The sequence below is a fragment of the Rattus norvegicus genome, chromosome 16 (genome assembly GCF_021556685.1).
Source record: "Rattus norvegicus strain SHRSP/BbbUtx chromosome 16, alternate assembly SHRSP_T2T, whole genome shotgun sequence".
In the NCBI taxonomy this organism is placed as follows: Eukaryota; Metazoa; Chordata; class Mammalia; order Rodentia; family Muridae; genus Rattus; species Rattus norvegicus.
The window spans coordinates 13679639-13703377 of record NC_141549.1 but is presented as its reverse complement, the minus strand read 5'-3'; the positions used below and the strand labels follow the sequence as shown (position 1 = coordinate 13703377).

At 44.1% G+C, this 23739-nt stretch overlaps 4 pseudogenes; all 4 read left to right on the top strand.

Moving 5' to 3' along the window:
• Positions 1–5516: 5516 nt before the first annotated feature.
• LOC148000402 (uncharacterized) lies at positions 5517–7344 on the top strand (annotated as a pseudogene).
• Positions 7345–10659: 3315 nt separating this feature from the next.
• On the top strand, positions 10660–12487 carry LOC120097440 (elongin-A3 member D-like; annotated as a pseudogene).
• A 3365-nt stretch (positions 12488–15852) lies between these two features.
• On the top strand, positions 15853–17618 carry LOC148000401 (uncharacterized; annotated as a pseudogene).
• Positions 17619–20938: 3320 nt separating this feature from the next.
• Positions 20939–22766, top strand: LOC120097423 (elongin-A3 member D-like; annotated as a pseudogene).
• Positions 22767–23739: the final 973 nt, after the last annotated feature.

The window sequence follows — 23739 nt, the reverse complement described above, 5'->3', positions numbered from 1 at the left end:
TCAATAGATTGATATTATAACTATCAATGGATTTTCTTTTTTCTTTTTTTGGCTCCAAATATTTTATTTTTATTTGGATATTTTATTTATTTACATTTCAAATGTTATCCCCTTTCCTGATTTCCCCTCCAGAAACCCCCTATCCCACCCCTGCTTCTATCAGGGTGTGCCCTCCCCCACCCACTCCCACCTCCCTGCCCTACACTGGGGAATCAAGCCTTCAAAGGACCAAGACCTCACGTCCCATTGATGCTTGGCAAGGCCATCCTCTGGTACATATGCAGCTGGAACCATGGGTCCCTCCTTGTGTACTCTTTGGTTGGTGATTTAGTCCCTGGGAGCTCTGAAGGGTCTGGTGGGTTGATATTGCTGTTCTTCTTATGGGGTTGCAAACCCCTTCAACTCCTTCAGTCCTTTCCCTAACTCCTCCATTGGGGTCTCCATGCTGAGAGCTGCTAGCACCCATATCTGCATTTGTCAGGTGCTGGCAGACACTCTCAGGAGACAGATATAGCAGGCTTCTGTCAGCAAGCATTTCTTGGCATCCACAGTAGTATCTGGATTTTGTGTCTGTATATGGGCTGGATCCCCAGGTGGGGCAGTCTCTGGATAGCCTTCCCTTCAGTCTCTGCTCCACACTTTGTCCCCATATTTCCTTTAGACAGGAGCAATTCTGGGTTAAAATCTTGGAGATGAGTGGGTAGCCCTATCCCTCAACTGGGAGCCATGCCTAACCTTTGGATATAGTCTCTACAGGTTCTCCTTCCCCTTTCTTGGGCATTTCAACTAATCTCATCCCCTTTGAGTCTTGGGAGGCTCTTGCTTTCCTGGCATCTGGGATTTTCTGGTGACTACCCCCAGTTCCCCATCTCCCATTGCTACACACTTCTGTTCCATTTTCTTATGCTCTGTATATCCCTCTGTATATCATCCCCGTCTCCTTCCATACCTGATCCTTTAAACAATTTGCCCCTCCCCCTCCTCTGTTCCTCCCAAGTCCCTCCCACACCATACTTCCTGTGAATATTTTGTTCTCTTTTCTAAGAAGGACTGAAGCATCCACACTTTGATCTTTCTTCTTTTTGAGCTTCATATGGTCTGTGAATTGTATCAAGGGTATTCTGTTCTACCCACTTGCCTAAGAATTTCATAAAGTCATTGTTTTTAATTGATAAGTAGTATGCCATTGTGTAAATGTGCCACGTTTTCTGTATCCATTCCTCTGTTGAAGGGCATCTGGGTTCTTTCCAGCTTCTGGCTATTATAAATAAGGCTGCTATGAACATAGTGGAGCACGTGTCTTGTTATATGTTGGGGCATCTTTTGGGTATATGCCCAAGAGAGGTATAGCTGGGTCCTCAGGTAGTTCAATGTCCAATTTTCTGAGGAACCTCCAGACTGATTTCCAGAATGGTTGTACCAGTCTGCAATCCCACCAACACTAGAGAAGTGTTCCTCTTTCTCCACATTCTGCCAGCATCTGCTGTCACTTGAGTTTTTTAATCTTAGCCATTCTGACTGGTGTGAGGTAGAATCTCAGGGTTTCGATTTGCATTTCCCTGATGACTAAAGATGTTGAACATTTCCTTAAGTGTTTTCCAGCCATGTGAGATTTCTCATTTGAAAATTCTTTGTTTAGCTCAGTATCTTGTTTTTTAAATATGGTTCTTTGGTTCTATGGAATCTAATTTCTTGAGTTCTTTATCTATTTTGGATATTAGCCCTCTATCAGATGCAGGATTGGTAAAGATCTTTTCCCAATCTGTTGGTTGCTGTTTTGTCCTATTGACAGTATCCTTTGACTTACAGAAGCTTTGCAATTTTATGAGATGCCATCATTGGATTTTCTAATATGTACCTGCCCCTTCATTCATATGTCTCAGCTTTCCAATGGTCTTTTATTTGATTTCTGTCTCACAGTAGAGTCCATAGCAATCTTCACATCATGCACATGACTCAACCCTTAAATAATCTTAAAAGATCATCTGTTCTTCTACTGGCAATGTGGAGGGAAATGCACTCAGTTTATAATACCTCTGTGGAAATTTAATGAGATTAGTGAAGATCTTAACACAACTCCAAAAGGACATTTCCAAAATATGAATGACTATTCATATATGGTGGTCTTAGCATTCCCCTCAGATGTAATTTGGATGCATTTTGCTATAAGTCACTGCTGAGGAACATAGAACAGTGAAAAGCATAAAACATAACACACTTGTGTATTTCAGCCAAGAACAAGGAATACTTGAATTACTTCATTTACCTTCTTTTGATTATATTTTCTTCCATGGAATTTGCCATGATGAAAATGAGATATAATCATATTTTCTATTGTATTAATGGCAAAATCCTTCAAGACATATGTGATCTTTTGTCAAATCACATAGTACATATGTCTTTTGTCAGAGCAGCATGAGATTTATTTTCTTGTTTGATTAAAAATTTTGACACTACACATTTTTGAGTGAAGAAAATCTTTAATTATAAGTGGAATTCAGGAAAAACACCTCATTCATTGCTGCTCAATTAGTGTGAAGTAGACAAAATGTAAGACCTGAGACGAACATGTACCAAATTGGATTATAACCTGAATTCTCAAAGATAAATCTATTTACTTAATCAAATCAATATATTTTCAAACTTCATGCTATTACTGACAAATTGCTTTTATATTATCCACCACACTTATTTCCCTTAGAGCAAATCTAGGTATAGAGACACATGTAACCTGCTTATTTGCATAAAGAAAAATTTTAAATGGATCTGTGGTCAAAATATAAAACACATTTAGAATGTTAAGTCTTCTGAACGAAAACCCCCAAGGAGAAATTTTTGTAATTAAGTAGACAAGAGGTTTTTTTGGGCCACAAAATCATAACACATAAAAGAACAATTCTGCTAAACTATATACCATCAAAATTAAACTGTTTTATCCTCAAATTATGTCATGCAGAAAACGCTCTTTTATACTAACTTGGTAAAGGCTATTCTCGTGCCTCATAGAGACTTCTGTATAAATGCTACTTCCAAAAATCAGTGTTTACCAAGAGTTCATTGTTCTTTGATCTGTAAAAAGATTTTCTATGAGCACGTACACACACACACACACACAAACACACACACACACACACACACACAAGATAATGAGTGTGTGATACTATGAGGACAATTTGCTTGAGATAGTTTCTTCTTTCTATGATGTGGTTCACAGGGATTAAATTTGGGTCATCAGTCATGGCAGAAAAAAATATCTTTACCTACAGAGCCCTCTTCTCAACACAGTTAAATTATATGTATCTGAAACAAATAGGAAAATCATAACTAAAAATTATCAATTCCATGTTTTGGATACTTTTGTGGTCACATTATCACAATTGTCGTTAATAATCTTGACCTTTACTGTAATCAAAATATGCATAAATATTATACAAATTATAATGAATTCAAGGGTCTCTTATTCATTAAGAACTATAGTGTTTAAAATTAACTGTATTGTTCCTATTACTATCTACATGAAAATAAAAGATGCTCTTGTATGGCTATTCTGAATTTAAGTGAGAAGAGAAAATCATAGGATGAAGCAAAGGAAATTTACTCATTAGTAACAGGTTTCAATGTTCAAGGAGCTACTGAATCCTACAACCCAGAAGAGTCAAAGCCCCTTACTCGAGCAGAAAAGGAATTCCTAGCGAGGAATGTCTCCGATTCTAAATGGGGAAATATCTACAAATTATACTTGGAACTTAAGTATTCATCTTTTATGAGTCTTCACTCCCATACCATTTTAAAGAGGGTTATTTGATTCTCTAGAATGTAACTATTTGATTTCTTTGAATCTTTTGGATATAGGGCAGGTTTTTTACTGACTTGTTTAAATAACTTACTCAGCTTGCTCTCTTAGGGAAGCCAAGACTCACACCCCAGGGATGATACCATTCACACTGGGCTGTGTCCTCCTTTGTTGTTCCTAGTTGTGAAAATGCCTTACACCTGTGTCTCAAGAGGCATTTCCTCAACTGAGACTCCTTTCTCTGGGATAACGCCAGCTTATGTCAGGATGACACATAAAATTTTTCACTACACCCCCTATTAATAAATAGGTTCCCCCATCTAAAAGGACTGAAATATCCTCACTTTGGTAGTCCTTCTTCTTAAGGTTTTTATATTCTATGGACTATATCCTGGCAACTCCAAGCTTTGTTCTACTATCCATTTCTACGGAAATGAAGAGCATGTTTTGTTGTGGTTGTTATTGAGGTTATTGTTGGTTTGTTTCTATTGGGTTTTGTTTTGCTTTGTTTTGTTTTGTTTTGTTTTGTTTTGTTTGTGTGTGTGTGTGTTTGGTTTACCTCCCTGAGGATAATTTCTTCTTCCATCCATTTGCACTTGAATGTCATGATTTCCTTTTTTTTAGTAGCTTAGTATTTATTCATTTTGAATATGTCCCACATTTTCTTTATCCCTTCCTCTGTTGATGGACACCTGATATCTTTCCAGCTTCTGGGTATTCTAGTCAATGCTGCTAAGAACATAGTGGATCAAATGTCCATTGCAAAGTTTGGAGCATCATAGGTGTATTCTAGGATTGGTATAGCTTGGGCCTCAGGTAATTCAATCTCTAATTTTCTGAGGAAACTCCCAAGTGATTTCCAGAGTGGTTGTTCCAGCTTAGAGAGCCACTTATTTTAGAGGGTGTGTCTAGGCTTCTCCACATCCTCACCAGCAACTGTTATACTCTGAGTTTTTGATCTCAGCCATTCTGACTGCCCTCTTACGGAATCTCCGTGGTCTATTCTTTCTTTTTTTTTTCCTTGTTTTTTTTTTTTTGTTTTTTTGTTTTTATTTTATTTAATTTTTTTTGCAGATTTGCATTTCCCTGATGCCTATGGATGTTGCAAATATCTGTAGGTTCTTATCAGACATTAGATGTTCCTCAGATGAGAATTATTGTTTAGCTCTGCACCCCATTTTAAAGAGAGTTATTTAATTCTGTGGAGTGTAACTATTTGAGTTCTTTGAATCTTTTGGATATAGGGCATCTATTGTATGTAGGATTGGTAAAGATCTTCTCCCAAACTGTTGGCTGCTGTTTGGTCTTAATGACAGTGTCCTTTGCTTGCAGAGACTTTGAAATGATATGAGGTCCCATTGGTCTATTCTTGATCATAGAGCAGAAGCCATTGGTCTTTTATTCAGTATACTTTCCCTGTGTCCATGTATTCGACCCTCCCCACAGTTTTTCTTCCATTCCTTTGATTCAATCTGGTCTTATGTGTATGACCTTGACCTACTTAGACTGCCACTTTGAACAAGGCTCTAGGAATGCATCTATTTGCATATTGGACCAGTCAGTAACTGACGTAGTGAGGAGGAGGTGTGGCCCAGGTTCCACCTGCCAGCCTCAGGTATAAAATGGCAAACCAAAGAGAGGAAAGGAGCACTAGGCGGTTGGCCTCTCTCTGAACTTGTGGTCTGCTCAGGACAGCACCCAGCTCACTAGAGGCAGGGCACGGACGAGTTGGGTCGAGTGTGCTGATCGAACCAAGAGTGTCCCTTCGTGTCCTTGGCTGTGGACATGGAACCAGGCTCTCAGGCAGGCGCCCTGCAGGAGATCCTGGACTGTCTGTGTCGAGAGAGCGACCCAGGAAAGATCTACAAAACACTGAAGAAACTGTCTTCTGTGCCTATCCTGTGCGACAGCCTGGCAGAGATTGGCTTCAGAAAGACCATAAAGACATTGAAGAATCAGCAGCTCCTGCTCCCCTTTGTTAAGGACCTAGTAGACAAGTGGTCACCGGGGTTCGTGCTGGGACCCCAACAAGAGCAAGACTCCCTGGACTTTGGATTGCTGAGGAGCCACAGGACAGCGCATCAGAGCACTGGTCTAGAACAGACAAACCAGAAGCAAATATTCCAGGTAAGCCGAGTTGCTGGGGGACAGGTATTTTTTGGGCTCAGCAAATGCAACCCAGGCTGGATCCATTGCCTGAGCCCTAGCTGCAAGTCCAACAGAGATTTTCACCCACAGACGCCCAGGAGTCCAAGCCTGGATCCAGCAGAAAACAGGAGCTCTGAGCAGCAGCCAGCTGTCCAGGACCCAGGGCAGGTAGGAATCCAGGGTGCGAGCTTTGAGGAGCCTTTGAGCATGAGGGGCCTTTGATCATGAGGGAGCCAAGCCTCTCTCCAGAAAGCCAGGGCCTGTGTCAGAGAAACACAAGTGGCTTGTGATTGGGGGACACAGAAACAACACTCATCAGGGCCCCGGGAGTGGGAGGAAACCACTGGGACAGGTTGGGTGTTGGATTGCCTCAATTCTGAATGCTGATCTCCTTCTACAGGTCCCACCACCATGCAAGAGGAAGAGTGAACTCCTCTGGCTTGAGGAAGCTCGGGAGCCTCCCGCAAAGATTCCTCGAGGTGATTCTCAAATATCCAGGGAGCAGAATCCCACGGCTGACTGTGCTAGCCCAGATTCTCAGGGCTGTGGTCAAACCTGCCTTGCTGTGGATGGTGTCCCGCAGCCTTCTTCCTCTCAGCTGGATCGAGAAGCGTCACCTAGGGGCTGGTATCTCAGAAAGAACAACAAAACGCCAGTCTATTCAGGGCGTCTTCCAGCAGACCCTTGTCCTCAGGAATCCCACCCAGGGCTCCTGGGTAAGCCCCCGGCTGTCATCAGGAATGCTACTGTCGGACAATCGGTCAAAGAAGAAACTGAGCCTGGGCAGTCCAAGGAGAAGACACAGTGCCAGACGCAGACTAGCAAGCAAAGACAGAGCTTGACTAAGCCCTCTGCACACCTGTGTCTTCAGGAGTCCCAAGAGGAGAGGCTTCAGGCCGTCAGAGCCCGCATCCAAAACTCAATGGCCAAGAGGCTGCAAGCAAGACAGACAACCATGACCTCCTTCCATACCCAGCACAAGAGCCCTGGTCAACAAGGGGAGCTTGGACCCAGAAGGGCTGATACTGTACCAACTTCCCACAGTCTTCCTGAGGCTCCTACCCATCCAGGATCCCAGAAGCTTTCCTGCCTGCCCTCTCGAGCAATAGGCCCAAAAAAGGCGCCACCTAAGAGACCTGCTCCACTCATGGCCAAGGCATTCAGAGACTACAGCCGTAGGTTCTACACAAAGTGACTTGCTGATGCTCTCCACAGTCACAGTACCTGCCACTCCTGGGACTTCGAAGGACTGGGCATACACTCTTTCTCTTGGAAGAACTGGCACAGAACACACTGTGGTTGTCAAGCTCCAGACACACTCCACAGCACCCTTTTCTGGAGTTTTCACTGTGCCTCTGGACAAGATTTTCCAACCTACACCCTTGTCCCATGGCAAGTTGTAAATCATGCTCCAAAGTAAATAAATATCTACCTCCCCCTTTATTCAGTGTGTTGGTGTTTACATGTCTTGAGAATGATGGATACAGATTAATGTAGATATTGCATTTCAGTTGGATAAATGGACTCACTCTGTACAGAGAGTTCCACAAAGGTACATTCATGTGATCATACCATCCAATATGTCTTAGAGTCATACTTAGTCATGTATGTAAATACGAGTTGAAATCTCCGTGGAAGACTAGCCCTCAATTCCCACAATCTAGATGATTTAGTGAATCTGAGAGATATTAAAGGTAAAAACAAAACAAAATAAAATAAAACCTGTCTAAATCGAGTGATTGTGCCTGTGTGTTACTGTGTGTTTGTGTGTGTGTGTGTGTGTGTGTGTGTGTGTGTGTGTGTGCGTGTGTCTTGTTAGGTGTGGGTTTGTGTTCGTGTATATGTTAGAGTTATGATTATTTTAGTGATAATGCAGAAGAGGCATTAAAACACACACAGATGAGAGTAAGAAGAAAGAAGGTACAGAGAGAGATAACCTGCATGTCCAGATGAGGAGCAAAGTGGGCCAAAGTTTGCCGATTTTCTCTCCTATTAGGGGAAGTGCACTGGTACACGGACACCCAGCCTTAGTCCATACCTGTGATAGTGCTTTGGGTCTAAGGTCATGTGAACAAAAGCCATGGAGAAAACCAGGTACGTGTCTACCTATTTAGAAAAGAAGTATGGAGTAGTCACACAGAGTTTCAAAAAGGAGATAAACATTGATAGTAAAGAAAAAAGAGACAGACCTAAAGTGGCAGAGAGGCAAGCAGAAGGAGATTCAATCAAAATGAAGGGCAATCTCCTGACAACCCAGCAAGTGGAGACACAGGTGGCCAATGTCAAAATGGAAATGCAAAGGTCTGGCTTGGCTTTTGGTCTTTGTACCTGTGGGGAAAGCCATGGCCAGGAGATGTGGGGAGAAGGAAGGTATTAGAAGAAAAGAGAGGCTTGCAGCACTTTGTTGCTTAAGAAAGTTGGCCTACACAGGAAAAATCCTTGCCCTATGAAGGCTCAAATAGCTTAGTCAAAATGCTGCCATGACGTTTTGCATTGTGCAGAAAACTGTGAGGAGAGTAGACTGCATCCTGTTGTGGTTTTGTTTGTTATTCTAGTTGTTCCTTTCTAACCTTTTCCTTCTTTTATTCCACCCTTCCTTTGTAACTTCTTTCTTCATTCCATCTGTCTTTTCTTCTTTTAATGCTCTCTTTCTGTTCCCTTTTTTTTACTTATTTCTATCATTTTTCTTTCCTTCTGTTTTTATTTCTTTTTCTATCTTGTGTTGGTTCGTTTTATTTAATCATTTTTATTGGACATATTATATATACATTTCAAATATTATCCAGTTCTGCCTTTTTTTTTCAAATAAGACCCCTATCCATTTTGTCTTCCTCTAGTTCTAGCGAGGTGAGTGCCTGCCCATCCAACCATGTTTTCCCATTTCCCTACACTGAGTTTTCCAATTTTCCCATCTTACTTAGGGTTTTTATTCCCACACAAACATCATGACCAAGAAGAGAGTTGGGGAGGAAAGGGTTTATTCAGCACCAAAGGAAGTCAAGACTCGAACTCAGGCAGGTCAGAAAGCAGAAGATGATACTGTGGCCCTGGCGGCAGGTTTGTTACTGACTTATGTCCCCTACCTTACTCAGCTTGCTCTCTTAGGGAAGCCAAGACTAACACCCCAGCGATGTTACCACTCACACTGAGCTGTGTCCTCCTTTGTTGTTCCTAGTTGTTGAAATGCCTTACACCTGTGTCTCCTGAGGCATTTCCTCAACTGGGTCTCTGTTCTCTGGGATAACGCCAGCTTATGTCAGTTTGACACACACAATTTTTCACTACACCTCCTAATAAATTATTGGTTCCCCCTTCTAAAAGCACTGAAACATCCTCACTTTGGAAGTCCTTCCTCTTAAGGTTCTGATATTGTATGGACTATATCCTGGCTACTCCAAGCTTGGTCTACTATCCATTTCTAAGGGAGTGAAGACTATGTTTTGTTGTGGTTGTTATTGAGGTTATTGTTGGTTTGTTTCTATTGGTTTTTGCTTTTGTTTTGTTTTGTTTTATTTTGTTTTCTTTGTGTGTTTGTGGGTGTGTTTGGTTTACCTCCCTGAGGATAATTTCTTGTTCCATCCATTTGCACTAGAATGTCATGATTTGCTTTTTGTTAGTAGCATAGTAATTATTCAATTCTGAATATGTCCCACATTTTCTTTATCCCTTCCTCTGTTGATGGACACCTGATATCTTTCCAGCTTCTGGGTATTCTAATCAATGCTGCTAAGAACATAGAGGATCAAATGTCCATTGCAAAGTTTGGAGCATCTTCTCGGTGTATTCTAGGATTGGTATAGCTTGGGCCTCAGGTAATTCAATCTCTAATTTTCTGAGGAAACTCCCAACTGATTTCCAGAGTGGTTGTTCCAGCTTAGAGAGCCACTTATTTTAGAGGTGTGTCTAGGCTTCTCCACATCCTCACCAGCAACTGTTATAATCTGAGTTTTTGATCTCAGCCATTCTGACTGCCCTCTTACGGAATCTCCGTGGTATTTTCTTTCTTTTTTTTTTCCTTGTTTTTTTTTTTTTGTTTTTTTGTTTTTATTTTATTTAATTTTTTTTGCAGATTTGCATTTCCCTGATGCCTATGGATGTTGCAAATATCTGTAGGTTCTTATCAGACATTAGATGTTCCTCAGATGAGAATTATTGTTTAGCTCTGCACCCCATTTTAAAGAGACTTATTTAAATCTCTGGAGTGTAACTATTTGAGTTCTTTGAGTCTTTTGGATATAGGGCATCTATTGCATGTAGGATTGGTAAAGATCTTCTCCCAAACTGTTGGCTGCTGTTTGGTCTTAATGACAGTGTCCTTTGCTTGCAGAGACTTTGAAATGATATGAGGTCCCATTGGTCTATTCTTGATCATAGAGCAGAAGCCATTGGTCTTTTATTCAGTATACTTTCCCTGTGTCCATGTATTCGACCCTCCCCACAGTTTTTCTTCCATTCCTTTGATTCAATCTGGTCTTATGTGTATGACCTTGACCTACTTAGACTGCCACTTTGAACAAGGCTCTAGGAATGCATCTATTTGCATATTGGACCAGTCAGTAACTGACGTAGTGAGGAGGAGGTGTGGCCCAGGTTCCACCTGCCAGCCTCAGGTATAAAATGGCAAACCAAAGAGAGGAAAGGAGCACTAGGCGGTTGGCCTCTCTCTGAACTTGTGGTCTGCTCAGGACAGCACCCAGCTCACTAGAGGCAGGGCACGGACGAGTTGGGTCGAGTGTGCTGATCGAACCAAGAGTGTCCCTTCGTGTCCTTGGCTGTGGACATGGAACCAGGCTCTCAGGCAGGCGCCCTGCAGGAGATCCTGGACTGTCTGTGTCGAGAGAGCGACCCAGGAAAGATCTACAAAACACTGAAGAAACTGTCTTCTGTGCCTATCCTGTGCGACAGCCTGGCAGAGATTGGCTTCAGAAAGACCATAAAGACATTGAAGAATCAGCAGCTCCTGCTCCCCTTTGTTAAGGACCTAGTAGACAAGTGGTCACCGGGGTTCGTGCTGGGACCCCAACAAGAGCAAGACTCCCTGGACTTTGGATTGCTGAGGAGCCACAGGACAGCGCATCAGAGCACTGGTCTAGAACAGACAAACCAGAAGCAAATATTCCAGGTAAGCCGAGTTGCTGGGGGACAGGTATTTTTTGGGCTCAGCAAATGCAACCCAGGCTGGATCCATTGCCTGAGCCCTAGCTGCAAGTCCAACAGAGATTTTCACCCACAGACGCCCAGGAGTCCAAGCCTGGATCCAGCAGAAAACAGGAGCTCTGAGCAGCAGCCAGCTGTCCAGGACCCAGGGCAGGTAGGAATCCAGGGTGCGAGCTTTGAGGAGCCTTTGAGCATGAGGGGCCTTTGATCATGAGGGAGCCAAGCCTCTCTCCAGAAAGCCAGGGCCTGTGTCAGAGAAACACAAGTGGCTTGTGATTGGGGGGCACAGAAACAACACTCATCAGGGCCCCGGGAGTGGGAGGAAGCCACTGGGACAGGTTGGGTGTTGGATTGCCTCAATTCTGAATGCTGATCTCCTTCTACAGGTCCCACCACCATGCAAGAGGAAGAGTGAACTCCTCTGGCTTGAGGAAGCTCGGGAGCCTCCCGCAAAGATTCCTCGAGGTGATTCTCAAATATCCAGGGAGCAGAATCCCACGGCTGACTGTGCTAGCCCAGATTCTCAGGGCTGTGGTCAAACCTGCCTTGCTGTGGATGGTGTCCCGCAGCCTTCTTCCTCTCAGCTGGATCGAGAAGCGTCACCTAGGGGCTGGTATCTCAGAAAGAACAACAAAACGCCAGTCTATTCAGGGCGTCTTCCAGCAGACCCTTGTCCTCAGGAATCCCACCCAGGGCTCCTGGGTAAGCCCCCGGCTGTCATCAGGAATGCTACTGTCGGACAATCGGTCAAAGAAGAAACTGAGCCTGGGCAGTCCAAGGAGAAGACACAGTGCCAGACGCAGACTAGCAAGCAAAGACAGAGCTTGACTAAGCCCTCTGCACACCTGTGTCTTCAGGAGTCCCAAGAGGAGAGGCTTCAGGCCGTCAGAGCCCGCATCCAAAACTCAATGGCCAAGAGGCTGCAAGCAAGACAGACAACCATGACCTCCTTCCATACCCAGCACAAGAGCCCTGGTCAACAAGGGGAGCTTGGACCCAGAAGGGCTGATACTGTACCAACTTCCCACAGTCTTCCTGAGGCTCCTACCCATCCAGGATCCCAGAAGCTTTCCTGCCTGCCCTCTCGAGCAATAGGCCCAAAAAAGGCGCCACCTAAGAGACCTGCTCCACTCATGGCCAAGGCATTCAGAGACTACAGCCGTAGGTTCTACACAAAGTGACTTGCTGATGCTCTCCACAGTCACAGTACCTGCCACTCCTGGGACTTCGAAGGACTGGGCATACACTCTTTCTCTTGGAAGAACTGGCACAGAACACACTGTGGTTGTCAAGCTCCAGACACACTCCACAGCACCCTTTTCTGGAGTTTTCACTGTGCCTCTGGACAAGATTTTCCAACCTACACCCTTGTCCCATGGCAAGTTGTAAATCATGCTCCAAAGTAAATAAATATCTACCTCCCCCTTTATTCAGTGTGTTGGTGTTTACATGTCTTGAGAATGATGGATACAGATTAATGTAGATATTGCATTTCAGTTGGATAAATGGACTCACTCTGTACAGAGAGTTCCACAAAGGTACATTCATGTGATCATACCATCCAATATGTCTTAGAGTCATACTTAGTCATGTATGTAAATACGAGTTGAAATCTCCGTGGAAGACTAGCCCTCAATTCCCACAATCTAGATGATTTAGTGAATCTGAGAGATATTAAAGGTAAAAACAAAACAAAATAAAATAAAACCTGTCTAAATCGAGTGATTGTGCCTGTGTGTTACTGTGTGTTTGTGTGTGTGTGTGTGTGTGTGTGTGTGTGTGTGTGTGTGCGTGTGTCTTGTTAGGTGTGGGTTTGTGTTCGTGTATATGTTAGAGTTATGATTATTTTAGTGATAATGCAGAAGAGGCATTAAAACACACACAGATGAGAGTAAGAAGAAAGAAGGTACAGAGAGAGATAACCTGCATGTCCAGATGAGGAGCAAAGTGGGCCAAAGTTTGCCGATTTTCTCTCCTATTAGGGGAAGTGCACTGGTACACGGACACCCAGCCTTAGTCCATACCTGTGATAGTGCTTTGGGTCTAAGGTCATGTGAACAAAAGCCATGGAGAAAACCAGGTACGTGTCTACCTATTTAGAAAAGAAGTATGGAGTAGTCACACAGAGTTTCAAAAAGGAGATAAACATTGATAGTAAAGAAAAAAGAGACAGACCTAAAGTGGCAGAGAGGCAAGCAGAAGGAGATTCAATCAAAATGAAGGGCAATCTCCTGACAACCCAGCAAGTGGAGACACAGGTGGCCAATGTCAAAATGGAAATGCAAAGGTCTGGCTTGGCTTTTGGTCTTTGTACCTGTGGGGAAAGCCATGGCCAGGAGATGTGGGGAGAAGGAAGGTATTAGAAGAAAAGAGAGGCTTGCAGCACTTTGTTGCTTAAGAAAGTTGGCCTACACAGGAAAAATCCTTGCCCTATGAAGGCTCAAATAGCTTAGTCAAAATGCTGCCATGACGTTTTGCATTGTGCAGAAAACTGTGAGGAGAGTAGACTGCATCCTGTTGTGGTTTTGTTTGTTATTCTAGTTGTTCCTTTCTAACCTTTTCCTTCTTTTATTCCACCCTTCCTTTGTAACTTCTTTCTTCATTCCATCTGTCTTTTCTTCTTTTAATGCTCTCTTTCTGTTCCCTTTTTTTTACTTATTTCTATCATTTTTCTTTCCTTCTGTTTTTATTTCTTTTTCTATCTTGTGTTGGTTCGTTTTATTTAATCATTTTTATTGGACATATTATATATACATTTCAAATATTATCCAGTTCTGCCTTTTTTTTTCAAATAAGACCCCTATCCATTTTGTCTTCCTCTAGTTCTAGCGAGGTGAGTGCCTGCCCATCCAACCATGTTTTCCCATTTCCCTACACTGAGTTTTCCAATTTTCCCATCTTACTTAGGGTTTTTATTCCCACACAAACATCATGACCAAGAAGAGAGTTGGGGAGGAAAGGGTTTATTCAGCACCAAAGGAAGTCAAGACTCGAACTCAGGCAGGTCAGAAAGCAGAAGATGATACTGTGGCCCTGGCGGCAGGTTTGTTACTGACTTATGTCCCCTACCTTACTCAGCTTGCTCTCTTAGGGAAGCCAAGACTAACACCCCAGCGATGTTACCACTCACACTGAGCTGTGTCCTCCTTTGTTGTTCCTAGTTGTTGAAATGCCTTACACCTGTGTCTCCTGAGGCATTTCCTCAACTGGGTCTCTGTTCTCTGGGATAACGCCAGCTTATGTCAGTTTGACACACACAATTTTTCACTACACCTCCTAATAAATTATTGGTTCCCCCTTCTAAAAGCACTGAAACATCCTCACTTTGGAAGTCCTTCCTCTTAAGGTTCTGATATTGTATGGACTATATCCTGGCTACTCCAAGCTTGGTCTACTATCCATTTCTAAGGGAGTGAAGACTATGTTTTGTTGTGGTTGTTATTGAGGTTATTGTTGGTTTGTTTCTATTGGTTTTTGCTTTTGTTTTGTTTTGTTTTGTTTTCTTTGTGTGTTTTTGCGTGTGTTTGGTTTACCTCCCTGAGGATAATTTCTTGTTCCATCCATTTGCACTAGAATGTCATGATTTGCTTTTTGTTAGTAGCATAGTAATTATTCAATTTTTAATATGCCCCACGTTTTCTTTATCCCTTCCTCTGTTGATGGACACCTGATATCTTTCCAGCTTCTGGGTATTCTAATCAATGCTGCTATGAACATAGTGGATCAAATGTCCATTGCAAAGTTTGGAGCATCTTCTCGGTGTATTCTAGGATTGGTATAGCTTGGGCCTCCGGTAACTCAATCTCTAATTTTCTGAGGAAACTCCCAACTGATTTCCAGAGTGGTTGTTCCAGCTTAGAGAGCCACTTATTTTAGAGGTGTGTCTAGGCTTCTCCACATCCTCACCAGCAACTGTTATAATCTGAGTTTGTGATCTCAGCCATTCTGACTGCCCTCCTACGGAATCTCTGTGGTCTTTTCTTTTCTTTTTTTTTTTTCTAGTTTTTTTTGTTTTTTTTTTATATTATTTTATTTTTTTGCAGATTTGCATTTCCCTGATGCCTATGGATGTTGCAAATATCTGTAGGTTCTTATCAGACATTAGATGTTCCTCAGATGAGAATTCTTGTTTAGATATGCACCCCATTTTAAAGAGAGTTATTTAATTCTCTGGAGTTTAACTATTTGAGTTCTTTGAGTCTTTTGGATATAGGGCATCTATTGTATGTAGGATTGGTAAAGATCTTCTCCCAAACTGTTGGCTGCTGTTTGGTCTTAATGACAGTGTCCTTTGCTTGCAGAGACTTTGAAATGATATGAGGTCCCATTGGTCTATTCTTGATCATAGAGCAGAAGCCATTGGTCTTTTATTCAGTATACTTTCCCTGTGTCCATGTATTCGACCCTCCCCACAGTTTTTCTTCCATTCCTTTGATTCAATCTGGTCTTATGTGTATGACCTTGACCTACTTAGACTGTCACTTTGAACAAGGCTCTAGGAATGCATCTATTTGCATATTGGACCAGTCAGTAACTGACGTAGTGAGGAGGAGGTGTGGCCCAGGTTCCACCTGCCAGCCTCAGGTATAAAATGGCAAACCAAAGAGAGGAAAGGAGCACTAGGCGGTTGGCCTCTCTCTGAACTTGTGGTCTGCTCAGGACAGCACCCAGCTCACTAGAGGCAGGGCACAGACGAGTAGGGTCGAGTGTGCTGATCGAACCAAGAGTGTCCCTTCGTGTCCTTGGCTGTGGACATGGAACCAGGCTCTCAGGCAGGCGCCCTGCAGGAGATCCTGGACTGTCTGTGTCGAGAGAGCGACCCAGGAAAGATCTACAAAACACTGAAGAAACTGTCTTCTGTGCCTATCCTGTGCGACAGCCTGGCAGAGATTGGCTTCAGAAAGACCATAAAGACGTTGAAGAATCAGCAGCTCCTGCTCCCCTTTGTTAAGGACCTAGTAGACAAGTGGTCACCGGGGTTCGTGCTGGGACCCCAACAAGAGCAAGACTCCCTGGACTTTGGATTGCTGAGGAGCCACAGGACAGCGCATCAGAGCACTGGTCTAGAAGAGACAAACCAGGAGCAAATATTCCAGGTAAGCCGAGTTGCTGGGGGACAGGTATTTTTTGGGCTCAGCAAATGCAACCCAGGCTGGATCCATTGCCTGAGCCCTAGCTGCAAGTCCAACAGAGATTTTCACCCACAGACGCCCAGGAGTCCAAGCATGGATCCAGCAGAAAACAGGAGCTCTGAGCAGCAGCCAGCTGTCCAGGACCCAGGGCAGGTAGGAATCCAGGGTGCGAGCTTTGAGGAGCCTTTGAGCATGAGGGGCCTTTGATCATGAGGGAGCCAAGCCTCTCTCCAGAAAGCCAGGGCCTGTGTCAGAGAAACACAAGTGGCTTGTGATTGGGGGGCACAGAAACAACACTCATCAGGGCCCCGGGAGTGGGAGGAAGCCACTGGGACAGGTTGGGTGTTGGATTGCCTCAATTCTGAATGCTGATCTCCTTCTACAGGTCCCACCACCATGCAAGAGGAAGAGTGAACTCCCCTGTCTTGAGGAAGCTCGGGAGCCTCCCGCAAAGATTCCTCGAGGTGATTCTCAAATATCCAGGGAGCAGAATCCCACGGCTGACTGTGCTAGCCCAGATTCTCAGGGCTGTGGTCAAACCTGCCTTGCTGTGGATGGTGTCCCGCAGCCTTCTTCCTCTCAGCTGGATCGAGAAGCGTCACCTAGGGGCTGATATCTCAGAAAGAACAACAAAACGCCAGTCTATTCAGGGCGTCTTCCAGCAGACCCTTGTCCTCAGGAATCCCACCCAGGGCTCCTGGGTAAGCCCCCGGCTGTCATCAGGAATGCTACTGTCGGACAATCGGTCAAAGAAGAAACTGAGCCTGGGCAGTCCAAGGAGAAGACACAGTGCCAGACGCAGACTAGCAAGCAAAGACAGAGCTTGACTAAGCCCTCTGCACACCTGTGTCTTCAGGAGTCCCAAGAGGAGAGGCTTCAGGCCGTCAGAGCCCGCATCCAAAACTCAATGGCCAAGAGGCTGCAAGCAAGACAGACAACCATGACCTCCTTCCATACCCAGCACAAGAGCCCTGGTCAACAAGGGGAGCTTGGACCCAGAAGGGCTGATACTGTACCAACTTCCCACAGTCTTCCTGAGGCTCCTACCCATCCAGGATCCCAGAAGCTTTCCTGCCTGCCCTCTCGAGCAATAGGCCCAAAAAAGGCGCCACCTAAGAGACCTGCTCCACTCATGGCCAAGGCATTCAGGGACTACAGCCGTAGGTTCTACACAAAGTGACTTGCTGATGCTCTCCACAGTCACAGTACCTGCCACTCCTGGGACTTCGAAGGACTGGGCATACACTCTTTCTCCTGGAAGAACTGGCACAAAACACACTGTGGTTGTCAAGCTCCAGACACACTCCACAGCACCCTTTTCTGGAGTTTTCACTGTGCCTCTGGACAAGATTTTCCAACCTACACCCTTGTCCCATGGCAAGTTGTAAATCATGCTCCAAAGTAAATAAATATCTACCTCCCCATTTATTCAGTGTGTTGGTGTTTACATGTCTTGAGAATGATGGATACAGATTAATGTAGATATTGCATTTCAGTTGGATAAATGGACTCACTCTGTACAGAGAGTTCCACAAAGGTACATTCATGTGATCATACCATCCAATATGTCTTAGAGTCATACTTAGTCATGTATGTAAATACGAGTTGAAATCTCCGTGGAAGAATAGCCCTCAATTCCCACAATCTAGATGATTTAGTGAATCTGAGAGATATTAAAGGTAAAAACAAAACAAAATAAAATAAAACCTGTCTAAATCGAGTGATTGTGCCTGTGTGTTACTGTGTGTGTGTGAGTGTGTGTGTGTGTGTGTGTGTGTGTGTGTGTGTGTGTGTGTGTGTCTTGTTAGGTGTGGGTTTGTGTTCGTGTATATGTTAGAGTTATGATTATTTTAGTGATAATGCAGAAGAGGCATTAAAACACACACAGATGCGAGTAAGAAGAAAGAAGATACAGAAAGAGATAACCTGCATGTCCAGATGAGGAGCAAAGTGGGCCAAAGTTTGCCGATTTTCTCTCCTATTAGGGGAAGTGCACTGGTACACGGACACCCAGCCTTAGTCCATACCTGTGATAGTGCTTTGGGTCCAAGGTCATGTGAACAAAAGCCATGGAGAAAACCAAGTACGTGTCTACCTATTTAGAAAAGAAGTATTGAGTAGTCACACAGAGTTTCAAAAAGGAGATAAACATTGATAGTAAAGAAAAAAGAGACAGACCTAAAGTGGCAGAGAGGCAAGCAGAAGGAGATTCAATCAAAATGAAGGGCAATCTCCTGACAACCCAGCAAGTGGAGACACAGGTGGCCAATGTCAAAATGGAAATGCAAAGGTCTGGCTTGGCTTTTGGTCTTTGTACCTGTGGGGAAAGCCATGGCCAGGAGATGTGGGGAGAAGGAAGGTATTAGAAGACAAGAGAGGCTTGCAGCACTTTGTTGCTTAAGAAAGTTGGCCTACACAGGAAAAATCCTTGCCCTATGAAGGCTCAAATAGCTTAGTCAAAATGCTGCCATGACGTTTTGCATTGTGCAGAAAACTGTGAGGAGAGTAGACTGCATCCTGTTGTTGTTTTGTTTGTTATTCTAGTTGTTCCTTTCTAACCTTTTCCTTCTTTTATTCCACCCTTCCTTTGTAACTTCTTTCTTCATTCCATCTGTCTTTTCTTCTTTTAATGCTCTCTTTCTGTTCCTTTTTTTTTTTACTTATTTCTATCATTTCTTCTTTCCTTCCGTTTTTATTTCTTTTTCTATCTTGTGTTGGTTCATTTTATTTAATCATTTTTATTGGATATATTATATATACATTTCAAATATTATCCAGTTCTGCCTTTTTTTTTTTCAAATAAGACCCCTATCCATTTTGTCTTCCTCTTGTTCTAGCGAGGTGAGTGCCTGCCCATCCAACCATGCTTTCCCATTTCCCTACACTGAGTTTTCCAGTTTTCCCATCTTAGTTAGGGTTTTTATTCCCACACAAACATCATGACCAAGAAAAGAGTTGGGGAGGAAAGGGTTTATTCAGCACCAAAGGAAGTCAAGACTCGAACTCAAGCAGGTCAGAAAGCAGAAGCTGATACTGTGGCCCTGGTGACAGGTTTGTTTCTGACTTATGTTCCCTAACTTACTCAGTTTGCTCTCTTAGGGAAGCCAAGACTAACACCCCAGAGATGATACCACTCACACTGAGCTGTGTCCTCCTTTGTTGTTCCTAGTTGTTGAAATGCCTTACACCTGTGTCTCCTGAGGCACTTCCTCAACTGGGTCTCTGATCTCTGGGATAACGCAAGCTTATGTCACTTTGACACACAGAATTTTTCACTACACCTCCTAATAAATTGTTGGTTCCCCCTTCTAAAAGCACTGAAACATCCTCACTTTGGTAGTCCTTCCTCTTAAGGTTCTGGTATTGTATGGACTATATCCTGGCTACTCCAAGCTTGGTCTACTATCCATTTCTAAGGGAGTGAAGAGTATGTTTTGTTATGGTTGTTATTGAGGTTATTGTTGGTTTGTTTCTATTGGTTTTTGCTTTTGTTTTGTTTTGTTTTGTTTTGTTTTCTTTGTGTGTTTGTGGGTGTGTTTGGTTTACCTCCCTGAGGATAATTTCTTGTTCCATCCATTTGCACTAGAATGTCATGATTTGCTTTTTGTTAGTAGCATAGTAATTATTCAATTCTGAATATGTCCCACATTTTCTTTATCCCTTCCTCTGTTGATGGACACCTGATGTCTTTCCAGCTTCTGGGTATTCTAATCAATGCTGTTAAGAACATAGAGGATCAAATGTCCATTGCAAAGTTTGGAGCATCATCTCGGTGTATTCTAGGATTGGTATAGCTTGGGCCTCAGGTAATTCAATCTCTAATTTTCTGAGGAAACTCCCAACTGATTTCCAGAGTGGTTGTTCCAGCTTAGAGAGCCACTTATTTTAGAGGGTGTGTCTAGGCTTCTCCACATCCTCACCAGCAACTGTTATAATCTGAGTTTGTGATCTCAGCCATTCTGACTGCCCTCTTACGGAATCTCTGTGGTCTTTTCTTTTCTTTTTTTTTTTTTCTAGTTTTTTTTTTGTTTTTTTTTATATTATTTTATTTTTTTGCAGATTTGCATTTCCCTTATGCCTATGGATGTTGCAAATATCTGTAGGTTCTTATCAGACATTAGATGTTCCTCAGATGAGAATTATTGTTTAGATCTGCACCCCATTTTAAAGAGAGTTATTTAAATCTCTGGAGTGTAACTATTTGAGTTCTTTGAGTCTTTTGGATATAGGGCATCTATTGTATGTAGGATTGGTAAAGATCTTCTCCCAAACTGTTGGCTGCTGTTTGGTCTTAATGACAGTGTCCTTTGCTTGCAGAGACTTTGAAATGATATGAGGTCCCATTGGTCTATTCTTGATCATAGAGCAGAAGCCATTGGTCTTTTATTCAGTATACTTTCCCTGTGTCCATGTATTCGACCCTCCCCACAGTTTTTCTTCCATTACTTTGATTCAATCTGGTCTTATGTGTATGACCTTGACCTACTTAGACTGCCACTTTGAACAAGGCTCTAGGAATGCATCTATTTGCATATTGGACCAGTCAGTAACTGACGTAGTGAGGAGGAGGTGTGGCCCAGGTTCCACCTGCCAGCCTCAGGTATAAAATGGCAAACCAAAGAGAGGAAAGGAGCACTAGGCGGTTGGCCTCTCTCTGAACTTGTGGTCTGCTCAGGACAGCACCCAGCTCACTAGAGGCAGGGCACGGACGAGTTGGGTCGAGTGTGCTGATCGAACCAAGAGTGTCCCTTCGTGTCCTTGGCTGTGGACATGGAACCAGGCTCTCAGGCAGGCGCCCTGCAGGAGATCCTGGACTGTCTGTGTCGAGAGAGCGACCCAGGAAAGATCTACAAAACACTGAAGAAACTGTCTTCTGTGCCTATCCTGTGCGACAGCCTGGCAGAGATTGGCTTCAGAAAGACCATAAAGACGTTGAAGAATCAGCAGCTCCTGCTCCCCTTTGTTAAGGACCTAGTAGACAAGTGGTCACCGGGGTTCGTGCTGGGACCCCAACAAGAGCAAGACTCCCTGGACTTTGGATTGCTGAGGAGCCACAGGACAGCGCATCAGAGCACTGGTCTAGAACAGACAAACCAGGAGCAAATATTCCAGGTAAGCCGAGTTGCTGGGGGACAGGTATTTTTTGGGCTCAGCAAATGCAACCCAGGCTGGATCCATTGCCTGAGCCCTAGCTGCAAGTCCAACAGAGATTTTCACCCACAGACGCCCAGGAGTCCAAGCCTGGATCCAGCAGAAAACAGGAGCTCTGAGCAGCAGCCAGCTGTCCAGGACCCAGGGCAGGTAGGAATCCAGGGTGCGAGCTTTGAGGAGCCTTTGAGCATGAGGGGCCTTTGATCATGAGGGAGCCAAGCCTCTCTCCAGAAAGCCAGGGCCTGTGTCAGAGAAACACAAGTGGCTTGTGATTGGGGGGCACAGAAACAACACTCATCAGGGCCCCGGGAGTGGGAGGAAGCCACTGGGACAGGTTGGGTGTTGGATTGCCTCAATTCTGAATGCTGATCTCCTTCTACAGGTCCCACCACCATGCAAGAGGAAGAGTGAACTCCCCTGGCTTGAGGAAGCTCGGGAGCCTCCCGCAAAGATTCCTCGAGGTGATTCTCAAATATCCAAGGAGCAGAATCCCACGGCTGACTGTGCTAGCCCAGATTCTCAGGGCTGTGGTCAAACCTGCCTTGCTGTGGATGGTGTCCCGCAGCCTTCTTCCTCTCAGCTGGATCGAGAAGCGTCACCTAGGGGCTGGTATCTCAGAAAGAACAACAAAACGCCAGTCTATTCAGGGCGTCTTCCAGCAGACCCTTGTCCTCAGGAATCCCACCCAGGGCTCCTGGGTAAGCCCCCGGCTGTCATCAGGAATGCTACTGTCGGACAATCGGTCAAAGAAGAAACTGAGCCTGGGCAGTCCAAGGAGAAGACACAGTGCCAGACGCAGACTAGCAAGCAAAGACAGAGCTCGACTAAGCCCTCTGCACACCTGTGTCTTCAGGAGTCCCAAGAGGAGAGGCTTCAGGCCGTCAGAGCCCGCATCCAAAACTCAATGGCCAAGAGGCTGCAAGCAAGACAGACAACCATGACCTCCTTCCATACCCAGCACAAGAGCCCTGGTCAACAAGGGGAGCTTGGACCCAGAAGGGCTGATACTGTACCAACTTCCCACTGTCTTCCTGAGGCTCCTACCCATCCAGGATCCCAGAAGCTTTCCTGCCTGCCCTCTCGAGCAATAGGCCCAAAAAAGGCGCCACCTAAGAGACCTGCTCCACTCATGGCCAAGGCATTCAGGGACTACAGCCGTAGGTTCTACACAAAGTGACTTGCTGATGCTCTCCACAGTCACAGTACCTGCCACTCCTGGGACTTCGAAGGACTGGGCATACACTCTTTCTCCTGGAAGAACTGGCACAGAACACACTGTGGTTGTCAAGCTCCAGACACACTCCACAGCACCCATTTCTGGAGTTTTCACTGTGCCTCTGGACAAGATTTTCCAACCTACACCCTTGTCCCATGGCAAGTTGTAAATCATGCTCCAAAGTAAATAAATATCTACCTCCCCATTTATTCAGTGTGTTGGTGTTTACATGTCTTGAGAATGATGGATACAGATTAATGTAGATATTGCATTTCAGTTGGATAAATGGACTCACTCTGTACAGAGAGTTCCACAAAGGTACATTCATGTGATCATACCATCCAATATGTCTTAGAGTCATACTTAGTCATGTATGTAAATACGAGTTGAAATCTCCGTGGAAGAATAGCCCTCAATTCCCACAATCTAGATGATTTAGTGAATCTGAGAGATATTAAAGGTAAAAACAAAACAAAATAAAATAAAACCTGTCTAAATCGAGTGATTGTGCCTGTGTGTTACTGTGTGTGTGTGTGTGTGTGTGTGTGTGTGTGTGTGTGCGTGTGTCTTGTTAGGTGTGGGTTTGTGTTCGTGTATATGTTAGAGTTATGATTATTTTAGTGATAATGCAGAAGAGGCATTAAAACACACACAGATGAGAGTAAGAAGAAAGAAGATACAGAAAGAGATAACCTGCATGTCCAGATGAGGAGCAAAGTGGGCCAAAGTTTGCCGATTTTCTCTCCTATTAGGGGAAGTGCACTGGTACACGGACACCCAGCCTTAGTCCATACCTGTGATAGTGCTTTGGGTCCAAGGTCATGTGAACAAAAGCCATGGAGAAAACCAGGTACGTGTCTACCTATTTAGAAAAGAAGTATGGAGTAGTCACACAGAGTTTCAAAAAGGAGATAAACATTGATAGTAAAGAAAAAAGAGACAGACCTAAAGTGGCAGAGAGGCAAGCAGAAGGAGATTCAATCAAAATGAAGGGCAATCTCCTGACAACCCAGCAAGTGGAGACACAGGTGGCCAATGTCAAAATGGAAATGCAAAGGTCTGGCTTGGCTTTTGGTCTTTGTACCTGTGGGGAAAGCCATGGCCAGGAGATGTGGGGAGAAGGAAGGTATTAGAAGACAAGA